Genomic DNA, 18,122 nt, shown 5'->3' on the forward strand with positions numbered 1-18,122 from the left:
TTTAATAACTGATGATGCATGAGCACTGACAATCAGAATGGACAGTTGCTGGAATAGGGTCCAGGAGGCATTCTGCTGGCCATTTATATGCTGGATCATGAGGTGATCTGGGCCACTGAGGAGGCCTAGGAGGGGTTAGGGTGAGGGGGACACTTCGAGGGCTCAGTGCAGCTGCTGTTTGCCAACTAGTATGGAAGTGTTTTCATATTTTACGGTAGGTATGGTCAAAATGGTACATATAACTAATTATCAGTCTTGAGCCTTTCCCTTTTGCTTCAACCATGTTGCTTGTATGTGAATTTTTTACCCTCTCTAGGATGCTCTAGATGTTTCTTTAATCCATGTTTTACCTGTGTCGTCTGTCACTGCCTTATTTCCTCTTTTCAACATCTTTCCTAGCTTTCTACGGATAATGGATCCTGTCTATTAGATTCAGGCCCTCACTAGTTCCTGAGCCAGTCCTGAAGATGGTGGCTGTCTAATCAATAACATCAGCAACCTAGTGCTTGCTTTCCAACAAGAGCCCTGACTGTGTAGGTAATCCCTGAGTTGTAACTTTCCCTTCCATCCCCCAACTTGGCTTTATTTGTAGGGTGGACTTTTGCCTCAGTTTCCCTCCCCAGTATGCTTGGTACCTGATACCTTTTGGTGCATCCTACATCCTTTGATTCCCTCTCTCCCTAGTCACTTTCTGTATTCTTGCTGCAAATGGATAGATATAGCCTGGAATCATGATATAGCTACCTATGTGGCTTTGAGCACACCTGCCCTCTCTGCTCTGCTCTCTACCCCTGGATTGTACTCTTTTGGTATTGATGCTTGCCCAACTCATGACCAAGTATTGCTGTGCCCTTTGGATGCTATATTATTGACTGTCCATCTGCTCCCACAGGACCATGTTTCACACCTTGGATTGGGCAAATTTACCACCCTAAAAAGAAAAAAAATCAATGTTCTGTTAGCAAGGATGGAGGAAAGAATGGCTGACAGGTTAGATACCAAACAGCTTTTGGCACACCATATCACATACTGGCACTGGAGGTTCTGAACTAAACAGGCCCTCCAAAATATCTAATTATGAAGCTTATGGTGGGCAAGTGCCACCCAGGTACTCAGAGCTTCCAATTAGCTTTTTAGTCCCCCTCTCTTAACTATGAGAAGACAACCGAAGATTATCAGACATTTGAGGAAGGCTGTATACACAAAAGAAAGATACCAAATCATGCAAACATAAAAAATAACTTGGAGGAAACCAAGGCAATGTAGGGACAAGAAAAAAAGTTTTATTATTGTTAATATTCTCAGAGAGATAAAGCATAAATGATTCCTCTAGTTCAAAGGAACACACTGAGCACACACGTTTACATCCCCTGCCTCCAAAAACACACTGAGGTCAAATACAAAACCTACTATAAAAGTATGACAAAAAAGGACTATAGAGAAACATCCCGGCAGAAGACCTGAAAATCTGAACAAATTCTGGAAGATAGAGTGTAAGATAGTATTAGATAAGAAAGACAGGACACTGTAGCCCACAATCTAACGCAAACAGAGAAGTGGGCAGAAGGAGCAGGGCGCTGATGAGAGCCCAGAAAGACGTCCAAGCTTCAACTGAAAAAGACCTGGAACAAAGTGTATCGTGGGAAGAATGATTAACAGAGTAAACTTCCTATTTGAATACAGCTGACATCATTCAAATGAGTGAGGAAAGGCTGGACACTAATATCACAGGGATAGCTCGCTAGAGGCCACCTGGGAAAAGATAGTTCTCTCTTTCACACCATAGAGCAGGATAAAATTAAAATGCATTCAAGATATAAATGCAAAAAATAAAATCACATTCTAGAAGACTACACAGAAAAATGATTTTACAGTGTTTGAGTGGCAGATGCCCAACTATGACTGAAAATCCAGGAATCAGAAAAGAAAAAAGTATAAATTTGACAACATAAAAATCAGATGCCTTTATGACCAAAAAAAAAAAAAAAACAAAAGTCATGAACAAGACAAAAATAGAAAAAACTGTAAGAAAATTATGCAATTTATATCACAGAAAAATGGCTATAAGGGTATACTGGATACAGTCATTAAAATCAGCACATCAATAGGAGAATGGGTAAGGGATAAAGAATTCAACAACAAAGAAATATAGTGAACTAAACTGAGACCATTTTTAAGTCACATTGGTAAAAATCCAAAGTTGGATGCACACTCTATTTGCAAGACTGTGTGGAGGAAACGCGCTCTCAGAATGTTGGCTCTACCTTCAATTACACCCACAACCTGACCACTTCAAAGTAACTAACACCCTTATGATCATCATTTCTTGCTAGGATTACAGAAACAGACCCCTATGTTGTACCTGCTTCCACCACTGCCCTACCAGAGTCTACCTTCCAACAGTAGACAGAGTTATTCTTTCAAACTCTGACTCACACCTATCCTTTTGACTCAGAATGATAAAAACCCAAACCCTCCATATCACCTAACTAAATGGAGAGAGATACTGTGTTCATGAACTGGAAGACTCATTATGATCAAGATGTAATTTCTCCCCAAAGTGGTCTATACCACAAATTCTATAGATTCTGTGCAATCAAAACCAAAATCTCGGCAGGCTTTTTTGAGATACACAAGGTGATTTTTAAAACTTTCTATAAAGAAGCAAAGGACATAGAATATCAAAAACAGTTTTAAAAAAGAACTTGGAAGACTTGCATTACATGATTTCAAGACTTAGTGTAAAGAGACACTCATCAGAACAGTGTGGTATTAGCAAAAGGATTAACACAGATCATCAGAAGTAAACAGAGTCCAAAACAGACCCATACATACACTGCTGGTTGATTTCCCACAGAGGTGCCAAATTCAGTGAAGAAAGGACAGTCTTGTCAGCAAATGGTGCTGACAGGTGGCTGTGCAAAGCTGGAGAGCGCAAATATGGCAAGGGCATGTTCCTCTACTCCAAACGTCTAGAGTCCGCTGCCAGCACAAAATATGAAGACCCTCCAACCCTGAAATTCTAGGTTTCAGATTGGGCCAACTAGAACATATTCTGTCCTTTTTTGATTAGCAGCCTTTATACTAAAATAAAATTTAAAAGCTGATCAAAAAAGAAAATTACTGATATAAGAGATAAAAGACTGAAATCCTAAGAGAGTACTATCAATCAGTTCATGAAAATACATTGAGAAACATAAATAAAAATGAAGTTTTCTATGAAAATGTAATGACCAAAGTAATACCAAGAAAAAAATACAAAGCTGGTATAGGCTTATAACTAATCAACTAATTCAATAAAATATTCAAGCAAAAACTCTTCATAAGGCCCAAATTTATAGGTGAGTTTCATAAAAGCTACATGTAACACAATTTTCTCATCTAAATTATTAGAAAAGAAAATGAGCAAGACCATTTTCTTTTATGAGACTATGACCTTGATACCACAATTGGACAGAGAAACAAGAAAGTACAGTCTAATCCAACCTGTGGATACAGAAATAAAACTACTAAATATAGTGTTAGCAAAAAGCCCTAGGAAAATATGTAAGAAGCAACTTACCACACTTAGCAACTAGGGTCTATACAGGAATCCAAATTCATATTAGAAAATCCCTTATACCGTTTACAGTATTTATAGATTAAAGGAAATAAACTATAGCTTTATTCCAATAGATGCAGAAAAGGGAATCAACATAGTGCATTGCACATTCAGGACTAATATGAAATCTTAGCAAACGGGTACCTGGAGGGAACCTACTTACCCTGACAAGGTTACCTACCCAACGCTGACAGCAAACATCATAGTTAAGAGTAAAACAGGGTATATTTTCCATCAAGAATGACTTGACCTATTGCTATTTCTCCTTCTCCATTTCCTGCATGGATCCTTCCAAACCTTAAATCCATTACAATACAAAGTGGGGACTGAATAAAGAGCTCACTTGAGGGATGTTCATTTTCTGTGGCTCCTGGGAGAGTGTAGAGAACTGTGGTTCAGCTGAGGGGACAGAAAGAAGACGGGGGTCCTGAGATTTGACCTGCCTTACAGCTCCTAGATTCACTCCCCCAAATCTCAGCACCCCAGTTAGGGATCATCTTCCCCAAAGACATAGGGCCCTCTGGGCCTTGAAAAGGCACGAGAAGGATCATGGGCAGGTGCCACCACTGTCTTTGTGTGACTCTGAAATGATCGTCTGCAGTTTTTTACCGAGTGAACATAAACTTTTGATTGATTTAACGATAACACATGTCCTTCTGACTAACACAAAGAAATAAAAACAGGTTAACTGAATTAAAGTACACCAAAGGATAAGATAGTATTCTTTCATTAAAATTAACTTAGAAGAAAAATTCTCACTATGCATCATTTATTTATTTTTCTCGTATTATTTACCCTCCGGGTATAGACAATCCACAGAAAGCCTAGTAAAAGGGAAGGGATGCTTGAAGGCAGGAATTTTTGTTTGTTTCTTTCAGCTGGGATTTATTTCCCAAAAAGCCCTTTGGTAAGATCTTTTTGGTGCCTTACCTGTGAGAGAGGGAACTGCACTGTTTTCCTTTTGACTCTGTCACAAACAAACTGGGTTTCCCTGGACAAGTCACTGAAACTTTCAGGCCCAACGTCTTTAAAGTTTTCAAGATAATGTCATTAATGTCACATGTGGTGATGGACACCTGTGACAGCAGCGCAGCATCTGTAACGAGTGGGGGGCATTTAAGGGGGCTGGAGACAGAACTTCCTCCCTCTGCCTGGTTATCCCTTACCCCCGGACCTCGCCCTCACAAGCTCTTCAACAAAGCAGCCTTCCCTGAGCAGCCTGCCCCTGGGCCACCCCAGCTCTCCCTGCTCTTCTCAAAGACGGCCCAAACTCCTCACTCACAGTGTGGTGGCTCCTGAAGGTGGCATCATCATTAAGTCTGGCTCATTCCAGGCAAGGGGATCAGATCTGCTTCTGACCTTGCAAATCTAGGATCTGCTCCTTCCTGGGCTCTTCTGTCTCTGCTCTGAAGCTCTAGAGAGAGGTCTAAGGTCAGAAGGGCACTCTCTTCTAGGTCAGACTCCTTCACAGAGGCCCCTCCTTCCTACCTCATAAGGGTTGCTTTGTTTTAAGGCAACTGAGACATGGCTCTGAGACACAAATTCATTTTAGGGGCAAAAACTTCACCCTTGGAATTCAATATATCAGACTTAAAAGGCCGCCTGTCAATGCAGAAGGAGCCAGGAACCTCTGTCTGACCTTTGTACCTGAAGAGACACTAGAAATCCCAGAATAGTGGCACATTGTAGGGTTCCATCTGCCTTCACTTTCCCTTATACCCCTGGGGATGCGGGGACAGGCCACTTTCCTAAGTGCTGTGACGGCTGCGATGCCAGTCTTAGGCAGGCGTGATATTAGACGAAGCCCGAGACTGAAGTAAGAACACCTGCCCCTGAATCCAAACTCCCTCACTGCTAGCTCCTGACTTGAGCACATCGTTCCACCCCGCTGAGCCTCGGTTTCTGTTCAGGTGGTTGTGAGGGTACGGTAAGCCTCCAGCGAAAAAAGACAAAGCGTCTTCTAACTATGACAGCAGTTGTCACTTACTCAGGGCTTACTACCTGCCACTTGTCTAAATACTTTACAACGCATGACAGACCTAAGTTCCAAAACGACGCCGTGAGACAGTCATTATTAATATTTTCAGATGAGAACCTTGACCCAGGTTCCCTCTGTCGCCCCTGCTTACAGGTGACAGAGCTGGGACTTACCGGGCCTTTCAGGCTCCAGAGCTCGGGCTCCACCGCAGACCCGGGGTCACCGTCCGCGTTATAAACGCACTCCCACCTCCCCGCCCCCGCCGCCGACTTGTGCTTTTCTCGGGTCGGGCTGCAGCGGGGCCAGGCACACGGTCCCCGCAGACCCCGGGCCGCCCGGGGCGCCCGCTCCTGACGGGCTCAGCGGCACCTGCGCCCCGGGAGCCCGAGGGGCCGGGTCCCCCACCGGCCTGCCCCCCGCCGAGGGCCCGCCCGGGCGCACACAGCGGCGCTGGGGGCGACGGGGTCCCAGAGACTTCCCGCTCCCATCCCGAGGCATAGGCTCCCGCCCCGCAGCGGTCCCCAGGAGTGTCACCCCGCGGGCGCACCCCTTACTTTCTGAGACGACTCTCAGGTACCCTAAAGGCTTCCCCGGAGTCCAGGGAAGACGAATGAGGAGGCGGGGCTACGGCTGCACATGCGCAGAATGAGCCTAGGATCCCATTCCCAGAGTGCCGCGCGGTGAACCGGAAGGATTGAAGACTACATTTCCCGTAGGCCTCGGCGTCCGCCCTTGAGGCCCTCTTTCAGCGTCTGCGCGGTTCAGACAGCGGGGGAATGATGGTCTTAAAAGTCTCGTGCTCAGGTCCTGTCCGAGCCTGAAGAGGTTAAGGGTTGAACCTGAACTCTGCCGCCAAATGCAAAGGGTGGTCCTGTATTGGCTCGTGATTGAAATAGCATGTTTTTCGTAAGTCATTTGTAGATAAATTGGGGAAACTTGAGTATGGGTGGGATACAGAAAATATTAAAATTACTGTTACTTAGATGACGTGAAAAAATTTTGGAGTTATGTGGGCAATTTTATTTTGAAAAAAAAAAAAGGCATGACTGAAGTATGTAGGACTGAAATTATATAGCTGTAAAATTATAATATTTCAGTCTGGAACCTCCAACCGTTTACCGCCACCGGATTCAGCAACCGCTGAGCCCCGTCCCAGCGCCCCTGGAACCCCGTGTGGAGGTTCTGCTGCGAGTGGAGACAGGGACTTTAAGTGTAGCTGTTTATAGGAAAGCTGTTGGTTTTTAAACATTAACATTGTTTCTTGCCGAATTGTCTTAGTGTTTCACCAAATTTTTATGTTAATTATCTTGGATTTCCGTGCACGTAGCAAGTTTGCTTGCTTTTTGCTGACATTTATTATTATTTGTCATTTTTTAACGAATTACAAATAAAAGCACAAAAATGCTGGTCAAACTATATTAAATCAATCATAATAAATTTTAACATAAAGGCCACTAAGGTAGAGAAAGTGTTCATTTGTTCATATGTTCGTTTAACAAACACTTATTGAAAACCTCTGTGCAATAGACATTCTAGATGGTGGGATAGCAACATAAAATAAAAGAGATTAAATTCCCTACTCCCATGGAGTTTATGATCAGGGTTGTTGTGGGGACCTATTAGTCAGGGTCCCCTCAAGAAACAGGTGTCAATTGTCAAGAAAAAATGGGACACTCGGGAAGAGTCTAGTAAACAAGGCTCTAAAAACATGGGTAGGGTTGGTGAAGCATCCTGTAACTAGTGATGGTAGGGAGTCATTATCACACCGGGCCTATAGTGAGGGTAGGTAATATTACCAGAACCTGGCACAAAAGGCCACCTTTATGAGAGCTGTGGCCTTAGGAAGAGAACCGTTGTAATGGCCATTACATGGCTCAGCACAGAGAGCCAGAGGAATAAATACCCAAACTTCACTTGTTCTCCTCCCTCTAATGTCCTAGCCTCTGTTAAGCATTTGTAAACCCCATTCAATAACTATTCTGAGAATTCCATCCACATACATCTCCTCCAGACCTTTTTATCATTTTTCCAGTCTTATTCTTGTCTAGCCCCCTACTACTGGTCAACTCATTGAGCTACTGGACATGAATCAAGATAAATCTAAACTCAGGACATGTCTCTTCTTTTCACAAACTAAATATACCTCCTTAAACTCTGACCCCTGGGAAGATTTCTTTTCACCGCTCATTTCAGAACCACTCGTAAGTGAGACTGTAGTTGCCATATCTTCCAAGGATGCCAACATACATGGTAGACTTAGTTTGAAGGAGATTTGACTGGTATATGGCCACAGGTCTCCCTTGGGAGGACCACAGCACTTTTGGGGAATGACTAGTTGTATATACTTGTGACTAAGTTACGAGGAATTTTGTCAAAAAGACCCAGTCTCCCCTTCAGTTGAAGCCTCCTGTGTATAAAGTAGGATATATCAAGGATTGGGAAAGAGGATCTGAATCCCTCTTATGATGACTCATGTTAGTTTTCTGCCCATGAGACTCAGAATTTCATATATATAGATATATATCTAAAGAAGTATCTTAGTAGGGTGCCCATCAATTTCATTTCAATAGACTTCATGATCAAAGAGCCACCACCACAGTTTCCTTCAGGTCACCACAAAAGTTGGCTACACATCAGAAATGTGGAGAGTTTTAAAAAATATTTGTCAGGATCCTTTTAAAGAAATATGTATTTCATTGGTGTCAAATGCAGCATGGGCTGCTTCTGAGTCCACAGGGAGTATTGATAAATTTGGCCCTATCCAAACATAGTAATTCATCCTTCCTGGTCTAATTTCCTAAGGAGCCACCCTCATATATGCTAGCTATTTCTACTTGTACTATTGAGCAAGATCTTGAGTTCCTTTTGTGTTTTGTGTTTTTATTTCTGGGTTAGACCTTGCAATTTTCCTCCAAGAATAGCTGGTTTTTTATTCCCATTTTGGGCCTGGAGTCAGTAAGGGAGGTTGTACAGACAGGCCCTGAGAAGAGTGTGCATCCCCTTTCAGTGGTGAGTTATACTAGGACCACCCCTTAGGATTTGGAGACAGTGAAAAGTGAGAGAACCACTGTCAGAAGTCAGTTAATCTTCACTTCTTTTTCTCAGCTCCTCACAAACAGTGACTTTTAGTAAAACTTCAAGGCCTTAAAATTGCAGAGAGTGTGCCAGGTACAATGAACTTGAACTGCCTGGTAAGTCTCAAAGGCCTAATTTGCCAGGCAAAGTGTACAGAGCAGAGAATATCTGTCTGACCAACCAGTAGTGGTGTTTGACAATATCCTTCTCCTCTGGTAATAACTTTGGGCTTCCTGGATGCTTGGTAAATCCACCTAAGTGAAGGAACACAATTTCTTCACCTTGATATTGATCTCACACTGAGTCCATCCTAGCAGGAATTGGGGGAGAAGATGTACTTACCTGGAATCCATCCTCATATGGGTAGTGATCATTTTATAAAAGATTCAGGAGCATAATGTCCCTCTTGAAGATATTCTTGTATTCAAACCTTATCTTAGTGAGTACTTGAGATACTTTCCCTCTATTGAGAGCCCAAATATATTAGATCACTCTTTAATCTGTTCAGACAGCTGCATCTGGGAGCTGTCCCTTTGGATTTCTGTCACTATAGATTAGTTTCATCTTTTCTAGAGTTTCATGCAAAAGGAATCATACAGTGCATACTCTTTTGTGTGTAGTTTTTTTTCATTCAGGATAATGATTTTGAGATTCATCCTATCGTTGAGTACCAGCAATGCAGGAACAGACTCACACAGAAAGAAACAACTGCTTATGAGATCAAAGGGTACTCATCGTGCCCAATGAGTTTAGGCTATATCAGAATCCAAAGACATGCTCTCATTCCAGTATCCAAGTTTCTAGCCTTTCCCAATAAAATTTCCAAATTTCATCTAATATATGTCCTCAAATTGTGGATCCCCAAATTCCCAAATTTGGTGAAAAATATTAATTTACACATCCAAGAAACTTAATGAATCCTAAGTAGGATAACTACAAAGAGATTTATACCTAGACATATCATAGTCAAACTGTTGAAAGAGAAAATCTTAAAAGAAGCAAGAAAAAACCAACTTACTATGTACAGGAGAGCATCAATATAAATAATGTCTAACTTCTCATTAGACAAAATGGACCACAGAAGGCAGTGGAATGATGTATTCAAAGTACTGAGAGAAAAAACTGTTAATGAAAATTTTTTTACCCTGCAAAACTATCCACCAATTTGAAAAGTAAAACAAGGACATTTCTAAATTTAAAAAGACTGGGAGAATTCCTTGATATCAGAACTGATTTATTGGAAATACTGAAGAAAATTCTTTGGGATGGAAGAAAATGATACCAGACAGTAGCTCAAATCAACTGGAAGAAGTGAAGAGTGCTAAACGTAATAAATATCTGGGTTAAAAATAAAAGAATCTATAAATGTATTTTCTCATTTCTTCTGTTAAATTCTTTAAAAGACATAAGATTGCATAAAGAAATAATTATAACACTTGTTGGTTTTGTAAGGTATATAGATGTAGTATATATGAAAATAATAGCACAAGCGAGGGAAGGAATAGAGTTATATTGGAGAAAACATTCTATATTTCATGGGACAATATTAATTTGAAATAGACTGTAGTAAGTTAAGATACATATTGGAATCTCTTGAGCAGACACCAGGAAAACAGCTCAAAATATAGTGAAAAATAATCAATAGAGGAATTAAAATAATATACTAAAAATTTTATTTAACAGAAAATTTGTAAAGAAAGAATAGAGGAAGAAAGAAGACTGAAGTCATAGAAAACAAATAGCCAAATGGAAAATGTAACTCTGACCATATCAGTAACTGCACTAAATGTGAATGGTCTAAAGAAGTCAATTAAAAGACAGAGATTGGCAAAATGGCTAATAAAGCAAGACACAGCTATATGCAATCTACAGAAGACACACCTTAGATTCAAAGACACACATAGGTTGAAATCAGAAGGATGGAAAAGATATATCATGCAAACGGTAACCAAAAGACTGCTGGAGGGCTTGTATTAACAATGGACAATGTAAATTTTAAAACTAGAAATATTACTAGAGGCAAAGAAGGCCATATCAATATGATAAAATATCAATACATCAGAAAGACATAAGAATTATAAATGCATACAAACCTAATAATAGAGCTTCAAAAACATGAAAGAAAATATGATGGAAATGAAAGGAGAAATAGACAATTCAACAACAATAGTTGGAAATTTCAATTCCCTACTGTCCCTAATTGATAGAAAAAAAAGAAAGAAAGCAGCAATATTATAGAAGAGTTGAACAATGCCATCAACCAAATCAATGCAAGTGACGTATAAAACACTTCAGTCAATGACTAAAAATATACATTCTTTTCAATAGCACATGGAACATTCTCCAGGATAGACCATGTACTGAGCCACAAAATAAATATCAATAAATTGAACAGGAATTAAATAATATAAAATATGTTCTCCAACCACAATGGAATGTGAGATATCAAGAACAGAATATATTTGATATATCTGCAAATATTTGGAAATGAAATGGCACACATCTGAATAACATGAGTCAAAGAATAAATTGAGGGGCTGGCCCAGTGGCGTAGCGGTTAAGTGCACACGGTCCACTTCAGCGGCCCGGGTTTCGCAGGTTCAGATCCTGGGCGCACACCTATGCACCGCTTGTCAAGCCATTCTGTGGCGATGTCCTGTATAAAGTACAGGAAGGTGGGCACAGATGTTAGCCCAGGGCCAACCTTCCTCAGCAAAAAGAGGAGGATTGGCATCAGATGTTAACTCAGGGCTGATCTTCGTCACAAAAGAAAAAAAAAAAAGAAAGAATAAATTGAAAGGAAAATTAGAAGGTACTTTGAAGTGGATGAAAACTTAAAAATAGTATATCAGAATTTATGGGATGTGCCTAAAGCAGTGCTTAGAAATAAATTCACCGTATTAAACACCTATAGTGGAAGAAAAGAAAAGTCTCAAATCAGTAACCTAAGTTTCTACTCTAAGAAACCAAAAAAAGAAGAAGAAACCGAAATGAAAACAAGTAAAAGAAAGGAAATAAAGGTTAGAACAGATGTCAATGAAATACAAAACACAAAAGTCAATAAAACCAGAAATTGGTTCTTTAAAAGATCAACAAAATTGACAATTCTTTAGCTAGAATTCCCCCAAAGGAGAGAAGATACGATTTACCAAAATTAGAAATAAAAAAGGGCCATCCATTCAGAAATTAAAGGATTATAAGAGAATACTATGAACAACTTGATGGCACAAATTAGACAATTTATAAGATATAAACAAATTCTTAGATCCAAATTTCCAAAACTGACTCAAAAAGAGATAAAAAATCTCACTAGAGCTATAATAAATAAGAAAATTAAATTAGTAATTAAAACCCTTTCAGGAAATAAAAGCTCAGATTCATATGACTCAACTAGTGAATTTCATTGACTATTAGAGGAAAAAATAATCCCAATCCCTCACCATCTATTTCAGAAAATATGGAAGGAGAGAACATGTCTCACATGATTCTCTTAAGCCAGTTTTACCTTGATATCAATGGCAAATGAAGACATCACATGCAAAGAAAAGACCAATATTCCTCATGAATATAAATGAAAAAATCCTTAACAATATATTAGTAAACGAGAGCGACATCACCAATATGGCTGAGTAGGAGACCTTGGCCTCCATCCTCCCACAAAGATCAACATTTAGATGCTATCCATGAAAAAAAAAGAGCTCTGGGAGAGCGCTAGAGTCCACTTAAGAAACTTTAGCAACACAGTGAAACAAAAAAATTTGAGAAGCATCACACAAAAAGGGAAGGAAGAACAGCCTCATTTTTAGTGCATCACCACATCCTCCAAGCTGGCATTGCTGAGCACCAAGAGGGAACTCCCCAGCTAGAAAGAGTTCTCTTTTCAGATAAAGGGAGAGTGGAGTGAGCGACCAGCTTTCCAGCCTTTCAGGGCATACATGAAGCATCTGCTTAGGTTTCACCCCACTCAGAGACTGGCAAAGCTGAGATGGCTATATAGAGATGGCTAGGAAAAAGGAAGAAGAGCAGGGTTTACCAATATCAGCCACACTGTGGGAGCAACCACAGTTCTGTGACCTGTTCTGTAGGTGACCCCTGCAACTTTCACCACTGAAGAAACCAATGGCTGGCACAGCCACTGCAAACCCCCTGCAGATTTCACTGTTTTTCACGCTACAGGTACATATTTGCATTAGTTGATGTTGGCCACCTGAGTCCCTGCTCCCCACTCCCACTCCTGCTTGAGCCTGGGAACCATGGTGGCATCCAGCCCAGGCCTTTGTGGATGCACAATCTAGACCTCCATGGCTGACCCCTACCACCTTGCATGCACTCAAGGCTAGCCCCTCAATCTATGCACTTGCACGCTACTGGCCTCCATTGCTGTGTGTGCCCATAGCAAGATCTTACAGCCAAGGAAGTGAACTCCAGTAGCCACGGCCCCACACTGTTTGTGGGCCTCAATTTGGCCATATCTCCTGTCACTGGCCCCCACCACTGGGCTCACCTGGAAGTAGATCCCACAGTGTCCACCTGCACACCCCCAGCCCAACTCTCATCAGCAGACTCCACTGCCATGTGCACACCTGTGGAGAGACCATGCAGCCACAGGAGTGCACACCAACTGCCAGGGCTCCCACAGCTGCTTGTGGGCCTGCATCCAGCCCTGTCTCCTGTCACTGGCCTGCACCACTGGGCTCACCTACAGCTATCCTCTCCAGCTGTACACCTGTATGCCCCTGGCCTGACTCTCAACACTGGCCTCCACTGCCATGCACCTGTGGGGAGAACCAGCAGCCATGGTAGTGCACACTGACAGCCAGGTCCCCCATAGTTGCCAGGGTGCCCACAGTTGACCTTGGCCTTTGCTGCTTACCTTGGCTCCCAATACTGTAGTGTGTGTTTGCAACTGGCTCTGCCGCTACACAGGCACCCACAGTGATCTCTGAAATTGAATGTGTACACACCACTGGTTCCACCTACCACCACTGCCTTCCCTGGTCCCTAGCTGCTGGACCTGGAGGTGCCTCTGAGAACCTCAACAGCCCTTGGAGCCTCTGCGAACTCCTTGCAGTGCTCGCCAAGGACCACACAATTGTTGACCATGCCTGGGACCCAGCAGCCTGACCCAACAAGTCAGCACACACACCCCAAAGCTGGAGCCACCACATGCTCTCACACTTGGCTCCAGCATGTCCCTATCCAAAGGTGAAAGTCTTTCTTTACCAAAGTCAGTCCACAAAGTCTGGATGAGGTAACTATTTCTTTAAATGCACAGACATCTATGCAAGGCTATAGGGATCACAAAGAATCAGTGAAACATGACTCCACCAAAGGAACACAGTAAACTTCCAGTAAATGACCCCAAAGAAATGGAGATACAGGGATTTCCTGACAAAGAATTCAAAATAATTATTCTAAGGATATTCAGAGAGCTACAACAGAACATGGATTAACAATTTAACAAAATCACAAAAACAGTACAAGAACAAAAAGAAGTTCAACAAAGAGATAGAAAACATAAAAAAGAACCAAACAGAAATTTTGGAGCTGAAGAAAACGATAACTGAACTGAAGAATTCAATAGAGAGCTTCAACAGCAGACTGGACCAAGCAGAAGAAAGAATCGGTGAGCTTGAAGATAGAGCATTTGAAATTATCTAGTCAGAGGAGCAAAAAGAAAAAAGAATAAAAAAGAATGAGGAAAGCCTACGAGACTTATGGGACATAATTAAAAGAGCAATCTGCACATCACTGGAATCCCAGAAGGAAAACAGAGGGAGAAAGGGGTAGAAATCTTTTCTAAAGAAATAATGGCTGAGAACTTCCCAAACCTTAGGGAGAGATTTGGACATTCAAGTTCATGAAGCTAATAGGTCACCCCAAATAGCCAAAGCAATCTTGAGAAAGAACAAAGCTGGAGGCATCACAATCCTTGATTTCAAATTTTATGACAAAGCTATAGTAATCAATACGGTATGGTAATGGCATAAAGGCAGACACAAAGACTAATGGAACAGAATAAAGAGCCCAGAAATAAACCCATGTATATATGGTCAACTAATCTTTGACAAGGAAGCCACAAATACTAAGTGGGGAAAGGATAGTCTCTTCAATAAATGGTGTTGGAAAAATTGTATATCCACATGCAAAAGAATGAAATATCACCCTCCTCTTATGAAAATTAACTTGAAATTAAGAATTTAAATGTAAGACCTAAAACCATAAAATTTCTATGTGAAAACATAGGGGGAAAGTTCCTTGACAGCAGTTTTGGCAATGATTTTTTGGATATGACACCAAAAGCAAAAACAACAAAAGCAAAAATCAACAAGTGGGACTACATCAAATTAAAAAGCTTCTCCACAAAGAAATTGTCAACAGAGAGAAAAGGCGACATATGGAATGAGAGAAAATATTTGCAAACCATATATTTGATAAGGGGTTAATATCCAAAATATATAAAGAACTCATATAACTCAATGGCAAAAAAACCCAAACAATCTTATTAAAAAATGGGCAAATTATCTTAATACACATTTTTCCAAATAAGACATACAAATAGCCAACAAGTACATGAAAAGGTGCTTAATATCATTTATCATCTGGGAAATGCAAATCAAAACCACAGTGAGATATAACCTCACACCTGTTAGAATTGCCATTATCAAAAAAGAAGATAACAAATGCTGGCAAGGATGTGGAGAAAAGGGAACTCTGGTGTGCTATTGGTGGGAATGTAAATTGGTACAGCCACTATGGAAAATAGTATGTAGGTTCCTCAAAAAATTAAAAATAGGACTAACATATAATCCAATAAGCCTACTTCTGGGTATATATCCAAAGGAGATGAAACCACTATCTTGAAAGGTATCTGCACTCTCATGTTCATAGGAGCATTACTCACAAAAGCCAAAACATGGAAACAACCTAAGTGTCCCTCTATGGATGAATGGATAAAAAAGTGAGAGATATATATGTCTCGTGTTTTATTTTTTTAAATTTTATTTATTTATTTTTTCCCCCCAAAGCCCCAGTAGATAGTTGTATGTCATAGCTGCACATCCTTCTAGTTGCTGTATGTAGGACACGGCCTCAGCATGGCCGGACAAGCAGTGCGTCAGTACGCGCCCGGGATGGAACCAGGGCCACCAGCAGCGAGCATGCGCACTTAACCGCTAAGCCACGGGGCCGGCCCCTCATATGTTTTATATATAAAATAGAATATTATTCGGGCATAAGAAAGAGGGAAATCCTGTCATTTGTGACAACATGGATGGCCCTTAAGGGTGTTATGCCAAGTGAAATAAGTCATATCGAGCAAGACAAATACCGTATGATCTCAGTTATATGTGGAAGCTAAAAACATCAAACTCATAGAAACAGAGAGTGGAATGGTGGTTGTCAGGTACAGAGAGGTGGGGAAATGGGAAGACGTTGGTCAAAGGGTACAAACTTTCAGTTATAAGATGAATAAATTCCAGAAAGCTAATGTACACATGGTGACTGTAGTTAACAATACTGTGTTGTATACTTGAAAGTTGCTGTGAGAGTAGAGCTTTAATGTTCTCCCCATAACAACAACAACAAAATGGAAATTATGTGAGATGAAGGAGCTTTAGCATCCATGCAAATGGGGGGCACTCATTTTGAAGGAGGACATAGGAGGAAAAGCATCTGCAGAGAAAGATTGCAAGTTCAGTCTGGGAGTGTTGAGTTTGGGTGCCTTTGTAAAATCCAAGGCACTGTACTACAACAGAATATACACAGGAGGGAAACCACGAGACTACTGAGTCATGAAAGTTTAGTAAAGAGAGTGTCGCCAAGAGGACGTTATCATCATCCACAGCCACTGTGAGGCCAAGTGAGACAAACATGGAAGGTGTGGATTAGGTTTAGCCGTAAGGAAGTCACTGGAGACCTTGGCAAGTGATGTTTCAGTGGAGCGGTGGGGCGAGGAGCCAGACTGCATTGCGCTAAATGAGCGGGAGGTGAGGAAGCAGAAAAAGTGAATATAAACAAGTATCAAGAAGTTCGGGGCAGTCAGGGGAGGGAGAAGTAGGGCAGCACCTTCAGGGGGAGATGGAGAGGGAGGGTTTTATGTGATGTGGGAGAGAGCTGGGTATGTTTCAGCGCTGATGCTAAGAGGTCCATTTTCCTACTGAAGAAATTTTTCTCTTCTCTGGTTCCTGCCTCTGTCTAAACGTCTATGTGGTTCCTGGAAATCTCAGAGCAGATCCTTTAGGAGAATCAGAATTCTCTCTCACTAATCCATCATCAACTAACTCCTAACAATCAGCTTTTGTTGTCAGCTCATAAGCCACATTCCCCTCTGACGACTTTCTGGATGCTCACACTCACATTAGATCAAAACATCTCTCGAATTTGTTAATGGGGGTAAAAAGAGCAGAACTAATCTTCCCACATCTCAAATTGGCCTGTATATGAGTTCAAACTGAGAAATTAACATTTCAGACCAATTTTTAAAGATTTGAAGAAATCATTATTTATGATTCATATTAATCACACATTTAGTTACTGACTCTATAGATACTTCACTATTATTTATTGATTGACTACTACATAGCAGGTGTTTGGCAAGAAACACCTAAAGATGATCCGAAAGTCTTGATTTTTAAGTATTTTACATTTTGACGAGAAACTTCTGGGGTTTATGATGATTTTCTACATTTTTAGTACAATGTTCTCTGCTGTGTCAAAACAGTGCTCTTTAAGGCATAGCTGAAACTTTTTTTTTGATACCTACATCCAGATCCCTTTCTACTTCTAAAATAGCTCTGCTGCGTGATTCTTACTAGGAAAACAGGGCCCCACTTCCCACTGTGGGAGTTGATGCCTTCTCCCGATGACCACTGAAAGCTGAGATGTGGACGACTGGCCTGAAATCAGCCGGAGGGCCTCTCATCCAGGGTGTCACATCCTGAGGGAGGGGTAGGACACCCCAGGGACACTGAGAATCACTCTCGGTGTTGGCAGCAGTGCTGAGTGTCCAGTGGTGTCCATGGCCTTGACCTGAGCAGCCTGCTCCTGGGAGCTGGCCCTGGTGTGTCCCCGGCTGCCCGGCCCCTCTTGGTCCTCACCTCTGCTCAGAGGCCGCTTCCTGTGGAGTCACTGAGCTCTCTGAGACTCTGCTAAGAAAATTCTCTTCTGCTTAGGTTAGCCAAGGCAATTTCTATTGTTTGCCATCAAGAACCCTGACTGATTCAGAGGGTCACAATGGAATATGAAGCAACGAATAAAACTATTTACATTCAGCTAACATTTCTGGACTGCTGGCATTGTTCTAAATGCTTTAAATAAATGATGTCACCAAGTCTTCCAAACAACAGGATGAGGAGGGCATGAGAGTCTATTCTTTCAAGTATCATCTTAAGCGCCTCCTCTTCTATGAGGACTTTTCTGACCTCTTCTGCCTCTTGCAAGAGGACTTGATTCCTCCTTTGTGTCCAT

General features: G+C 41.4%; 1 long non-coding RNA gene across 3 annotated transcripts; it reads right to left on the minus strand.

The window, feature by feature from the left end:
• Positions 1 to 3,944: 3,944 nt before the first annotated feature.
• On the minus strand, positions 3,945 to 6,161 carry LOC131419951 (uncharacterized). Of its 3 annotated transcripts, none has more exons than XR_009223390.1 (4): positions 6,134 to 6,161; positions 4,884 to 5,015; positions 4,532 to 4,697; positions 3,945 to 4,000 (listed from the first exon to the last, which is right to left on the minus strand). It is a non-coding gene; the product is annotated as an uncharacterized LOC131419951 (long non-coding RNA). The 3 variants fall into 3 exon arrangements; XR_009223391.1 differs by lacking the exon at positions 6,134 to 6,161 and adding an exon at positions 5,753 to 5,814; XR_009223389.1 differs by lacking the exon at positions 6,134 to 6,161 and having other exon boundaries at positions 4,884 to 5,159.
• Between the last annotated feature and the right edge of the window lie 11,961 nt (positions 6,162 to 18,122).

The sequence above is a fragment of the Diceros bicornis genome, chromosome 22 (genome assembly GCF_020826845.1).
Source record: "Diceros bicornis minor isolate mBicDic1 chromosome 22, mDicBic1.mat.cur, whole genome shotgun sequence".
NCBI classification, from domain to species: Eukaryota; Metazoa; Chordata; class Mammalia; order Perissodactyla; family Rhinocerotidae; genus Diceros; species Diceros bicornis.